Raw genomic sequence first — 10,874 nt, forward strand, 5'->3', positions numbered from 1 at the left:
AGACATCCTGGATGAAAACCTGCTCCAGATCGCTCTTGACCTCAGACTAGGGCGACGGTTAATTTTCAGCAAGACAACGACCCTAAGCACACAGCCAAGATATCAAAGGAGTGGCTTCAGGACAACTCTGTGAATGTCTTTGAGTGGCCCAGCCAGAGCCCAGACTTGAATCCGATTGAACATCTCTGGAGAGATCTGGAAATGGCTGTGCACCGACACTCTCCATCCAACCTGATGGAGCTCGAGAGGTGCTGCAAAGAGGAATGGGCGAAACTGCCCAAAGATAGGTGTGCCAAGCTTGTGGCATCATATTCAAAAAGACTTGAGGCTGTAATTGCTGCCAAAGGTGCATCAACAAAGTATTGAGTAAAGACTGTGAATACTTATGTACATGTGATTTTTTTTTTTTTATTAATTTTGCAAAAATCTCAAAAGCTTTATACACGTTGTCATTATGGGGTATTGTGTGTAGAATTTTGGGGACAAAAATTAATTTCCATTTTGGAATAAGGCTGTAACAACAATATGTGGAAAAAGTGAAGCGTTGTGAATACTTTCCGGGTGCACTGTATTATGTCTGTGTTATATCCAGTACTTGTGAATTAAAGGGACTACCTCATTGAACGGATGTGGCATGATATGTCGACATTCATAATGTCACCATTGATGAAATGTTGACATGATAAAAAGCTGACATAATGGCATTTTTGGAGGGCTGGTAGCCCAGTGGTGGTTTACCTGCTCCTGACGGCTGCAGGGTTTAAGTGGCATCTGCCGGGTACCGGCCGTCATGTGACTCAGTTCCGGTGGAGTCATGTGACAGAACTGTATTTCGGTGAGTACAATGGCCCTAATACCTCCAGCTAATACCTAACCCTAACCTCTCCCTAGTGCCTAACTCTAACCCTCCCGTCTCACAGACTAATCCTAATGCCAACATTCTGAGAGTGTCTCCATTTTACATGTCGATATGTTGCCTGTTTCACATTTTAACACCCATATACTAACATTGTGGTGTTGCCGTTATAAATGTCGACAATGTTAAAGTCGAACTGATGACTGCATCCCCATTGAACTACCTCATTTAAAGTATTTAATAAGTAAGTGACACAGAAAACATTTAATATTGAATTTCCAGTTCCCAGAATTTCAATGTTGCAGATAGTATAGCTTCAAAAAGATCACAATCGCCCATTTTTTTTGCGCCATTGGAACTCGGCGAAGTAGGGCTTCATGTGCTGCCATGCTTTTTCACAATGGTTTTTTATATTAAGCTACTTTACAGAACCGTAAATTCTTTCCATGTTTCTGACGATTTTCTGTTACATCAGGTTCACCATAACTGTGCCCAAAACTTCCCTGAGGTAATTGGTCCAGCCAATGGCAGTCTTGTCAGCTAGATCAAGTTCCTGTAGATACAACTTAACTGATCCCTCACACCAACAGTCAATAGGAATGCGACTTCCTACAAGCCAGTTGCTTACCTGCAAGTTGCCTTCGCATTACATTTCCAGAATAAAGAATGGCTATTTCTACACTTTCCTTCAGTTGGCAAAATGCCTATCTTCTGCAAAAAAGCGATGGCTTCCCTTTCCGTGCAAGACCAATCCTATATCTTCATCATGACGATATTACTGCTGTCTGCTAATCAGTCTGCCACGAGGAAGACACCATTGACAGTTGTGATAGTCCCTTTAATATGCAAGTACCTTATATTCATATATAATGGAGGCACCCAGGTTGTAAACAAATCTTTCACAATCTGGTCACTCAAAACAGTAATATCCTCGCATACACACTACAGCTTTGATACAAATTAAATAAGGTACTTTGTAGGTTAAAGCTGGCCAAAACACTAGACCAGTGGTTCTGAAACTCGGTCCTCAGGACCCCACACAGTTCACGTTTTGCAGGTCACCCAGCAGGTGCACAGGTGTATTCATTACTCACTGACGCATTTAAAAAATTTCCACAGGTGGAGTTAAATATTTCATTAGTGAGTCTGTGAGGAGACCTGGAAAACATGCACTGTTTGGGGTCCTGAGGACAGAGTTAGAAAACCTGTGCACTAAACCAACTTACATGGAATGAAAATCTGGTTAGGTATGGGACAGGGGCGTATCTATAATGGGTGCAGGGTGTGCGGGGAACACGGGCCCCTGGGTCCAGGGGGGCCCCGCACCGCACACCCTGCACACATAATATTACTTACCTCTCCGGAGTCCCACATTGGTGCGGGGGTCCGGCACTGTAAAACAACTGGAAAATGGGCGCGGCGGCCATTTTCTCGTTGTATGCGCAGTACAGGGAAAATGGCCACCGCAGCCATTTTCCCGGTGACCTGTGCATTCTGTATAGACTCTGGGCATACTCTAGTGCCCAGAGTCTATAACTCCGCTCTGGCCGTGCACAGCTCAGTGCGCTGCCGGCCGCCAGGCGGAGAGGAGGGGGCCTGCACACGGGCCCCCTCCTCTCTAGAAACGCCCCTGGCATGGGAGCAAATGACAATCAGCCATTTGCTCCCAAACTCCGGAAAACAGACAAAGTGTTTAAACAAAATGTTTAAATCAAACATTTAACCAACTTGTCTGAACAACCATTTCTGTTTGTTTTCCTGTGTTTGGGAGCAAATTGCTGATTATCATTTGCTCCCATACCTTACCAGATTTTCATTCCAACCAACCAACTAGTTGGATGAAAGTTGGTCTAGATCAGTGGTTCTCAAACTCGATCCTCAGGACCCCACACAGTTCACATTTTCAAAGTCACCCAGCAGGTGCACAGGTGTATTCATTACTTACTGACAAATTTTAAAAAGATCCACAGGTGCAGCTAATTATTTCACCTGTGATTCTGTGAGGAGATGTGGAAAACATACACTGTTTGGGGTCCTGAGGACCTAGTTTTGAACCTGTGGTCTAGTGTATGGGCAGATCCCGATCACTCACTGGTGATCCTGGCTTAGTGGATTGCATTATTATAGTATGCTGGGCCTGGAATCTCTTCCTACTATGAACCCGCTCTAATGGTTCATGTCTGATGCAGCGGAGGCTCATGCTAGTACACTGCTATATTATGTATAGGATGGGGGAGTCTCTGGCTGGTACACTGCTATATTATGTATAGGATGGGGGGAGTCTCTGGCTGGTACACTGCTATATTATGTATAGCATGGGGGAGTCTCTGGCTGGTACACTGCTATATTATGTATAGGATGGGGGGAGTCTCTGGCTGGTACACTGCTATATTATGTATAGCATGGGGGAGTCTGGCTGGTACACTGCAATATTATGTATAGGATCGGAGAAGTCTCTGGCTGGTACACTGCTATATTATGTATAGGATGGGAGGAGTCTCTGGCTGGTACACTGCTATATTATGTATAGCATGGGGGAGTCTCTGGCTGGTACACTGCTATATTATGTATAGGATGGGGGGAGTCTCTGGCTGGAACACTGCTATATTATGTATAGGATGGGGGGAGTCTCTGGCTGGTACACTGCTATATTATGTATAGGATGGGGGGAGTCTCTGGCTGGTACACTGCTATATTATGTATAGGATGGGGGGAGTCTCTGGCTGGTACACTGCTATATTATGTATAGCATGGGGGAGTCTCTGGCTGGTACACTGCAATATTATGTATAGGATCGGAGAAGTCTCTGGCTGGTACACTGCTATATTATGTATAGGATGGGAGGAGTCTCTGGCTGGTACACTGCTATATTATGTATAGCATGGGGGAGTCTCTGGCTGGTACACTGCTATATTATGTATAGGATGGGGGGAGTCTCTGGCTGGTGCACTGCTATATTATGTATATGACGGGGGGAGGGGTCAGTAGGCCGGCAGAGGTGAAGATCTTGACAGCTAAAGGTAAGTGCTTACTAACTTTTTTTTTTTTTTTTTTAACCACCTAACCCTCCCTTATGGGTGCCTAACCCTAACCTCTTCCCCAAGTGTCTAACCCCCCCTTCCCTGCAGCCTTAACCCTAAGTCTCCCGGGGGGTGCCTAACCCCAAGTCCCCCCCAGGAGCCCCTAACCCAGTAGTCAGGGAACAGGGTTAAATTACCCCACATGAGGTAAAAATTAAATTCCTGGGGGTAATGGATGGACAGCCGGGCATGCATATGAATCATTGTATAATATAGAATGATTCATATGCCTGCCCGGCTGTGCGGCAGGGAGACTCTAAGCCGGACGCCCGCTGAGATGTTATTGCCAGCGGGTGCTCGGCTCCTTCCCTGCAGCGCCGCCTTAGCCGGAGGCTGGAGTTCTCTTCTGGTAAAGGCGGTTGAATGGTTGCCTACTCTCCAACATGACCCGTTCCATTAGGTACAAAACACTCTGCTCCTGGACTTCTCACCTAATGTATGATTGCAGCCACCTGTGTTGAAGTAGGTGATTGATGAGACAGGTGTTTCACCACAGGTCTCTGCAATCATAATTTAAGAGGGAAGTCCAGGAGCAGAGTATTTTGTACCTAATGGAATGGGTCATGTTTGGAGGGTCTGTGGTTGGAATGTAGCTTTTATGGACATGTTTACAGTGATTATTTGCTCCAGACAGTGCCTTAGGTGGCCAAACATGGGCTGATCCTGCTAGTCAGCCCAGGTGACCTATTTCTCTACGAAAAAACACAGCCAAATTTGGACCCTCTTATGCCGGAAGTTAGAGAACCTTGGGGTAGATGTATGAAGCCCATAAACGGTATCAGCGCACGTTATGTGCGCTGATACCGCTTCTCCCTGATATATGATCGGGGGTCTGGGCGGTAAATGACAGGGGCGCTATGTGCCCCTGTCATTATCGGCGCTGCTATCTACAAGATAGCAGCGCTGATAGCCTGGGCTATGTACGAACGGTCAGATCGTCTGACCGTTCGTCCGGCTGTAGCTGTCGTTATCGACAGCTACAGCCTGGCGCTAGCCTATCCCCACAGCAGGGACAGCGCTGTCCCTGCTGCGGCGGCGGCTGCCGGCTCCAGGGCTCCACGCGGGGATCTCGCGATACTTGCGAGATCCCGCGCATGCTCAGTGGAGCCGGCCGGGAAGAGACACAGCGCATCGGCACTAGGCTGATGCGCTGCTGTCTCTAACGGGTAGCGCCGGAGGGGGGAGTTATACATCTCATCGGTGAAGAGGCGAAGCGGGAAGCGTTATAACGGCACGTTAAGTGCCGCTATAATACATCTACCCCCTTGTCAGGTTAGATCAGAGGTTCCCAAACTCTGCTATCCAGGTTTTAAGGTTATCCATGCTTTAGTCCAGATAGTTAAATCAAATTGACTGAGGTACTAATTAAGTCACCTGTTCTCAAGCATGCATATCCCTAAACCGTGGACTGTAATGGCAGAGTTTGGGAACCTCTGGCTTAGATCATTATCAGGAATGTTAGTAAATCTGATCTATTTCAGTGTCTTTTCAGGCATCAGTCATTCTAGGCCAGCATTACTGTAGCAAGTATTATGCAGCAATCCGCTACTTGTGATTACTCAGGTGCTGTGAAAAAAAAAAATACACTTAATGGGTTTAGAAAAAAAAAAAATCTAAAAAACATTGTGGCCCTTTATTGTAAAAATAAATCCATCCCTGTCCATCTACTGGGCATCATTAAAAACCTTTGCTGTGGTAACAATGTTCCTGCACAACAAGTCTGTGCTCATCTTCAGGGATAGCAAAAAAGCTCTATGTTTTGAGGCGTTGCTGGCTGGAGCAATATGATTTGTTCCATCAGCAATGTAATCTAAGGATGGCGCAGAGGCATCACCGGGTGCACACTCTATAGCCCCCTCGTGTGCCTGGAAAGAAGGTGTGGCCTAACAACGGAGGCGATGTCTATAGGGAAGTCCCTATAGCGTCACTCCGGGGCTGCCCCCGGAGACCTGTGCCAGCACGGTCGGCCCCTCCTCTGTGACAGGAGCCGAGAGCTGCAGGAGAATGTGACACTGCAGCACTTGGCTCCTGTCACTGAGGAGCTGGCATTTTGCTGTCACCCCCTCCGAGAGTGACACCTGGGTGCAGCCCGCACCCCCATTGTGACGCCACTGGGATGGCGTCATATGCTGCAGTATCGAGGCTGATAATGGCCCAAAATGACTGCAATGTTTAATAATAATCCTATTAAAATCAATGGGGTTATTATGAGTATTTGGTTAAAAATCCATCTGGAAGGTTACTGGTCGGACTGTGTATTCGGTCATCCCCACGTCCAGTGACTCAACATAATGTCAAATTACTGGAACAAAAAGAAGTATCCAATTCCTTAAATGGACCACTGATAACAAATACATGTGCTATATTACATTTAACAATACTGTACTCTGCTATTTCTCTAGGAAAATAGGTTCAGGAACTGTGGGTGGAGCTATAGTAAACTATTCTAAATAAATGTTATATATGTCCGATAGATATCTATATATCATTTATAAAAGGCACTCAAAAGGGACATTAAGTGATAGTTAATGAGAGGTTGAGGAACTGAGTTCCTGCTGACAAATGGCACTGACTGTACTGCTATGCTGACCACGAGGGCCCATCCCTCTGCTCATATCAAGTGTTGAATGGTGGAATCTCATCCGCTTGGACCACATACAGAAGACAGTCTCATGCTTATTGCAATGGAAGTTCCATGATTAGTAATCATTGCCGTAGGTCTAAAGGTGCCTACACACTTGGCGATGTGCTCATGAATCGACATCGTGTACGATTTCCCCTGAATTCTCCCCAGCAGTCATGGGCATGATTTGGTCTAAAAAGCTGCCAATTTGACACACGATCTTCCAATCCATCGTGCATCATGTCGGAAGTACAAATCGTGAGATCGTGCCCGACAGAACGTGGGTTTTACAAAACAACACACGAGGAACTTCACGATTGGTGGGAAATGTAAATAATAATAATGGGAGGGGCTAGCTAGGGGGTATAAAAAGCAAGCACCATTTTAACCCTGTGCACATTCTGCTCTGCTAATAGTGAGGCTAGGTGTATACCTGCTGAACCCTGTACATTGCTACTGTGCTCTGCTTTGTATTTGGCTTGCTTTTTACAAAGTGTCTTCTACTGCAAGTGTGTGCTACCTTCCTGCATTCATTCTATCCGGTTCCTGCATTCTGTGCTGATGCATCACTATCAGTATAAAGTGTTGGCTGACCAAGCTGGGGTCACGGTGATTAGGAAGAGGGCCCAGCGAAGGAGGAGAGTATGCTGGACCAAGGAATGGCTGCTGCAAAGGGATACTCGCTCTCACATGTCCCTGCTGATGGAGATCAAGGAGAACAACCCGGACGACTACCGCAACTACCTGCGTATGGATGACGCCACCTTCCAGTCACAAACTCTCGCTTGCTATCCATAGACATTCCTAGGAAGAAGAAAAATATGGACATATACATTTTTAGTTATAATTGTAAATTGTTTAGTGATTTTTATTGTTGTTAATGTTTCAATGTGGTTTTTTTTTGTTTTGTTTTTTTAAGGATTTTAATATGTTTGTAGTGGTATTTTATTGGGTTTCTTCACAGGATTTTAATATGTATGTTTATGCTGATGTATTACATTTGTTTATGTTGTTGAAATGTAATTGTGTATGCTGTAAAAATATATTAGTTTATGTTGTTGCAATATATTTGTTGATGGTGTTATATTACAATACCATAAACAAATATGACAGCAACATGAAGCAATATATTACATTTGTTTATGTTGTTGAAATGTAATTGTTTATGCTGTTGAAATATATTTCATTTAATATATTTGGAGTGTTTTCATATTTTCTAGTTATTTATTAGGTGGCCCGTGACATTGGTGGGCAGTGAGTGGGTGGCTCACATTGGTGGACAGGGTGTATAATGCATGACCCAGCCACCGCCTGCCTCATATAGGCGGGCGGTGGCTGGGTCATGCATTTATATGGTGGGTAGGTGGGTGGCACATTGGTGGACAGTGGTGGTGCATCAACAACAGCAATATACTCACCAAAATATATTTCAAGACGTATGCAGGCTCAATCGTGTCCTTCCTTCTTGCAATTACGATTCAGCACAAGATGGCGATTGGGCGTGTACAGGGTCCTGTCAGTCAAATTCTGCGATGTACGATGAATCGTGCGATAAATCGCGAGTAAAAAGTACTCAAAATCTGCACCACATCGTGTATGATATCGGGAAATCTGCCCTACGGGACGGCAGATCTGATGATGCGAAGTACGACCAGCGGGACGCACACCTGCATTGTGATCGTGAGTGGACACTCACGATTTGGGCATATTTTACACGATTTGTCGTCACATTTCGTCGAAATCGGGCAAATCGTGTAAAAAAAAAAAATCAAGTGTGTAGGCAAGTGTCGACAGGCGTCGAAATCCCGACCTAGGCACCCCCCCCCCCAGGAGACAGGGTTAGGCTGCGGGGAAGGGGGACGTTAGGTTTAGGCACTTAGAGGGGGGTTAGGGTTAGGCACTTGGGAGGGGGGTGGGAGGTTAGGGTTAGGCACCCCTAAGGGAGGGTTAGGGGGTAAAATTAGGTTAGTGAATCTTACCTTTTGGAGCTTCGGGATCTTTACCCCTGCCGGGCTTCCACCGTCGGGATTTGGACCACAGGTCAAGTGGCCGAGGTAAATCATACTGATTCCCAAATCAACATTTGAGATAAAAGTGGCCAAATTAGATGAGCAATGACTGACAGAGATCAGGCCAAGGTGCCAGGTTTCCTAAAATGTTACTGCAGCCTGTTGGTGTGCAAGATAATAGCACACACATGCTGATACTGGTTATCTTCCAACAGCATATCGCAACATAACTATCAATTTCAACCTATTTCAGGCATGGGTATAATTTTCAGCTGGACATTGCAGCGGGTGTTACCATAATAAGGACATTGTGTTCCAAACACCGTAACGTGAGCCAACTACTCTGAAAACCAGGCAGTAATCCGGACCATTGGTCCAGATGATACCACTCCTTTATATTTTGTTCCTTTTCTGCAGCCCAAATTTGTGCTTCTAATGTTGCCACCACAAATAAGTTATCATCCGTATTCTGTAACAGTTGAGTGCAGCAAAAGGTGCAATGTCACCGATCGCCTGCAATCCGTGTATTGACTGCTTCCGTGGTGTCGAGGAAAGACTTCTGAATACTTCCTAAATCTTCAATGATTATGATCATAAAATACTTGAAAGTGCTCACCACACATATACTGTCGTAAACCCAGGACTCTGGGCCTGATTCAGAGTTGGGAATAGAGAGCGATATCTCTCTCACCTGATCATCTTAGTGAAACCATGCTGCACTGCAGGTGGGGCAGATTTAAAATGTGCAGAGAGATTTAGATTTGGGAGGTAGGTGTCCAAACTGACATCTAAATTGTAGAGTAATAATAAAGCTGTGCAGTATTTGTGGGCTACATGCAAAAGCAGCCAGTATTTACCCCACATGCAAAAAAAAAAAAAAAAATTGTTCTTACACCCCTTGCATTGCAACATGGTTTGTCCAGGTTCACAGTTAAGTGCTATCTCTCTGTCTATTCCCAACTCTGAATCAGGCCCTCTGTTCACTGTGGGCTGGTTCAGTGCTCTGAGCAGAGAGCTGAATCAGAGCTCTATGCTGCCCCCATGCCTCATACCTGTGACTTCATGATGTCACACCTGTTGGTTCCGGTAAGTAGAGCAATTGCCTGGAGTGATCTAAGGATGCTCCAGGCAGCTCCACAGGCTGTATGGTGCCTGTCCGGAATGTCCTTGGATGCGCCGGGCGGCTTTGCAGTAGCACTAGTGGTTGCAGGATGCCATTCCTGGCACCCTGCAAGCCACATACAGGGGCTGTGGGGCAGTGACTGTGCTGCCCACTGAACCCTGCGCTCTGTGTGGTGGCATCACCCGCACACCCCTAGTTATGGCCCTGGCTCTGAGTCATTTTCTTCAGGATCCGGCGGCCATGCCAATCGGCTCAGTGCAGCCCAGCCTACTTGTGACGCACAGCGCACACAGCTCCTCCAGTCCTAGGCCCCTGGGGCACGCATCTCTGCCATTACCATGTACTGATGCATACATCCCAACTATCCTGGTTTTGACAGGACTGTCCCGCTGTAAAGAGTGTTTGCTCAATGCCCTGCCAGTTGGGAGGTGCTGCACTGGTGCACGCTGTGGAGGAATTGTGTCTGCACCGTGTGCAGTATGGACTGTATAATTGTTCTAGGGGAGGGGGTGGGGAAACCCACCAGGTATGTTCTGCAGCCATGTCCCTGTCCTACTTTGGTACTCCCTAATGTTGGGAGCTATGTCTCATGGTTCAGTAATGTGACTTTGGGTTTAGCCTGAAACAAATTAGAATTGGATTCAGCTCCTTTGAATGGAATGCGTTCAATATCCCAGCACATGGGATTCCGGAGGTCAGAATGCTGGAGCAGGAATCCCGACCACTAGTCATTAATACCGGCGCTGACATCCCGACCGCCGAAATCCCGATGGTAAGTGGTGGGGTTAGGAACTAGAGGGATGGTTAGGTTTAGGCACTGGGGAGATGGAGGGTAGGGAGAGGGTTCGGATACTAACAGGTGTCTGTATCCAACCCTGTTGGGATACGTTCAGTATCCCGGCAAATGAGATTCCGGAGGTCAGAATACTGGTGCAGGAATCCCAACACTAGTCAGATACCAGTGCTGGTATCCCCACTGCTGGAATCTCCAAGGTAAGTAGTGGGGATAGGGGTAGGGTTAGGTTCAGCCAGCGGGGAGGGTTAGGGTAGGGAGAGGGTTAGGATACCGGCTGACTGGTTTCGGTATCCTAACTCTGTTGGTATGCCAGCGTTGGAATTTTGTACGCCGGGATCCTGACCGCTGGCATTCCGTACCCATCCCCCTTTGAATACTTGGGTAGAT

Source organism: Taudactylus pleione, unplaced genomic scaffold (assembly GCF_031769625.1).
Source record: "Taudactylus pleione unplaced genomic scaffold, aTauple2 ptg001086l, whole genome shotgun sequence".
NCBI lineage: Eukaryota > Metazoa > Chordata > Amphibia > Anura > Myobatrachidae > Taudactylus > Taudactylus pleione.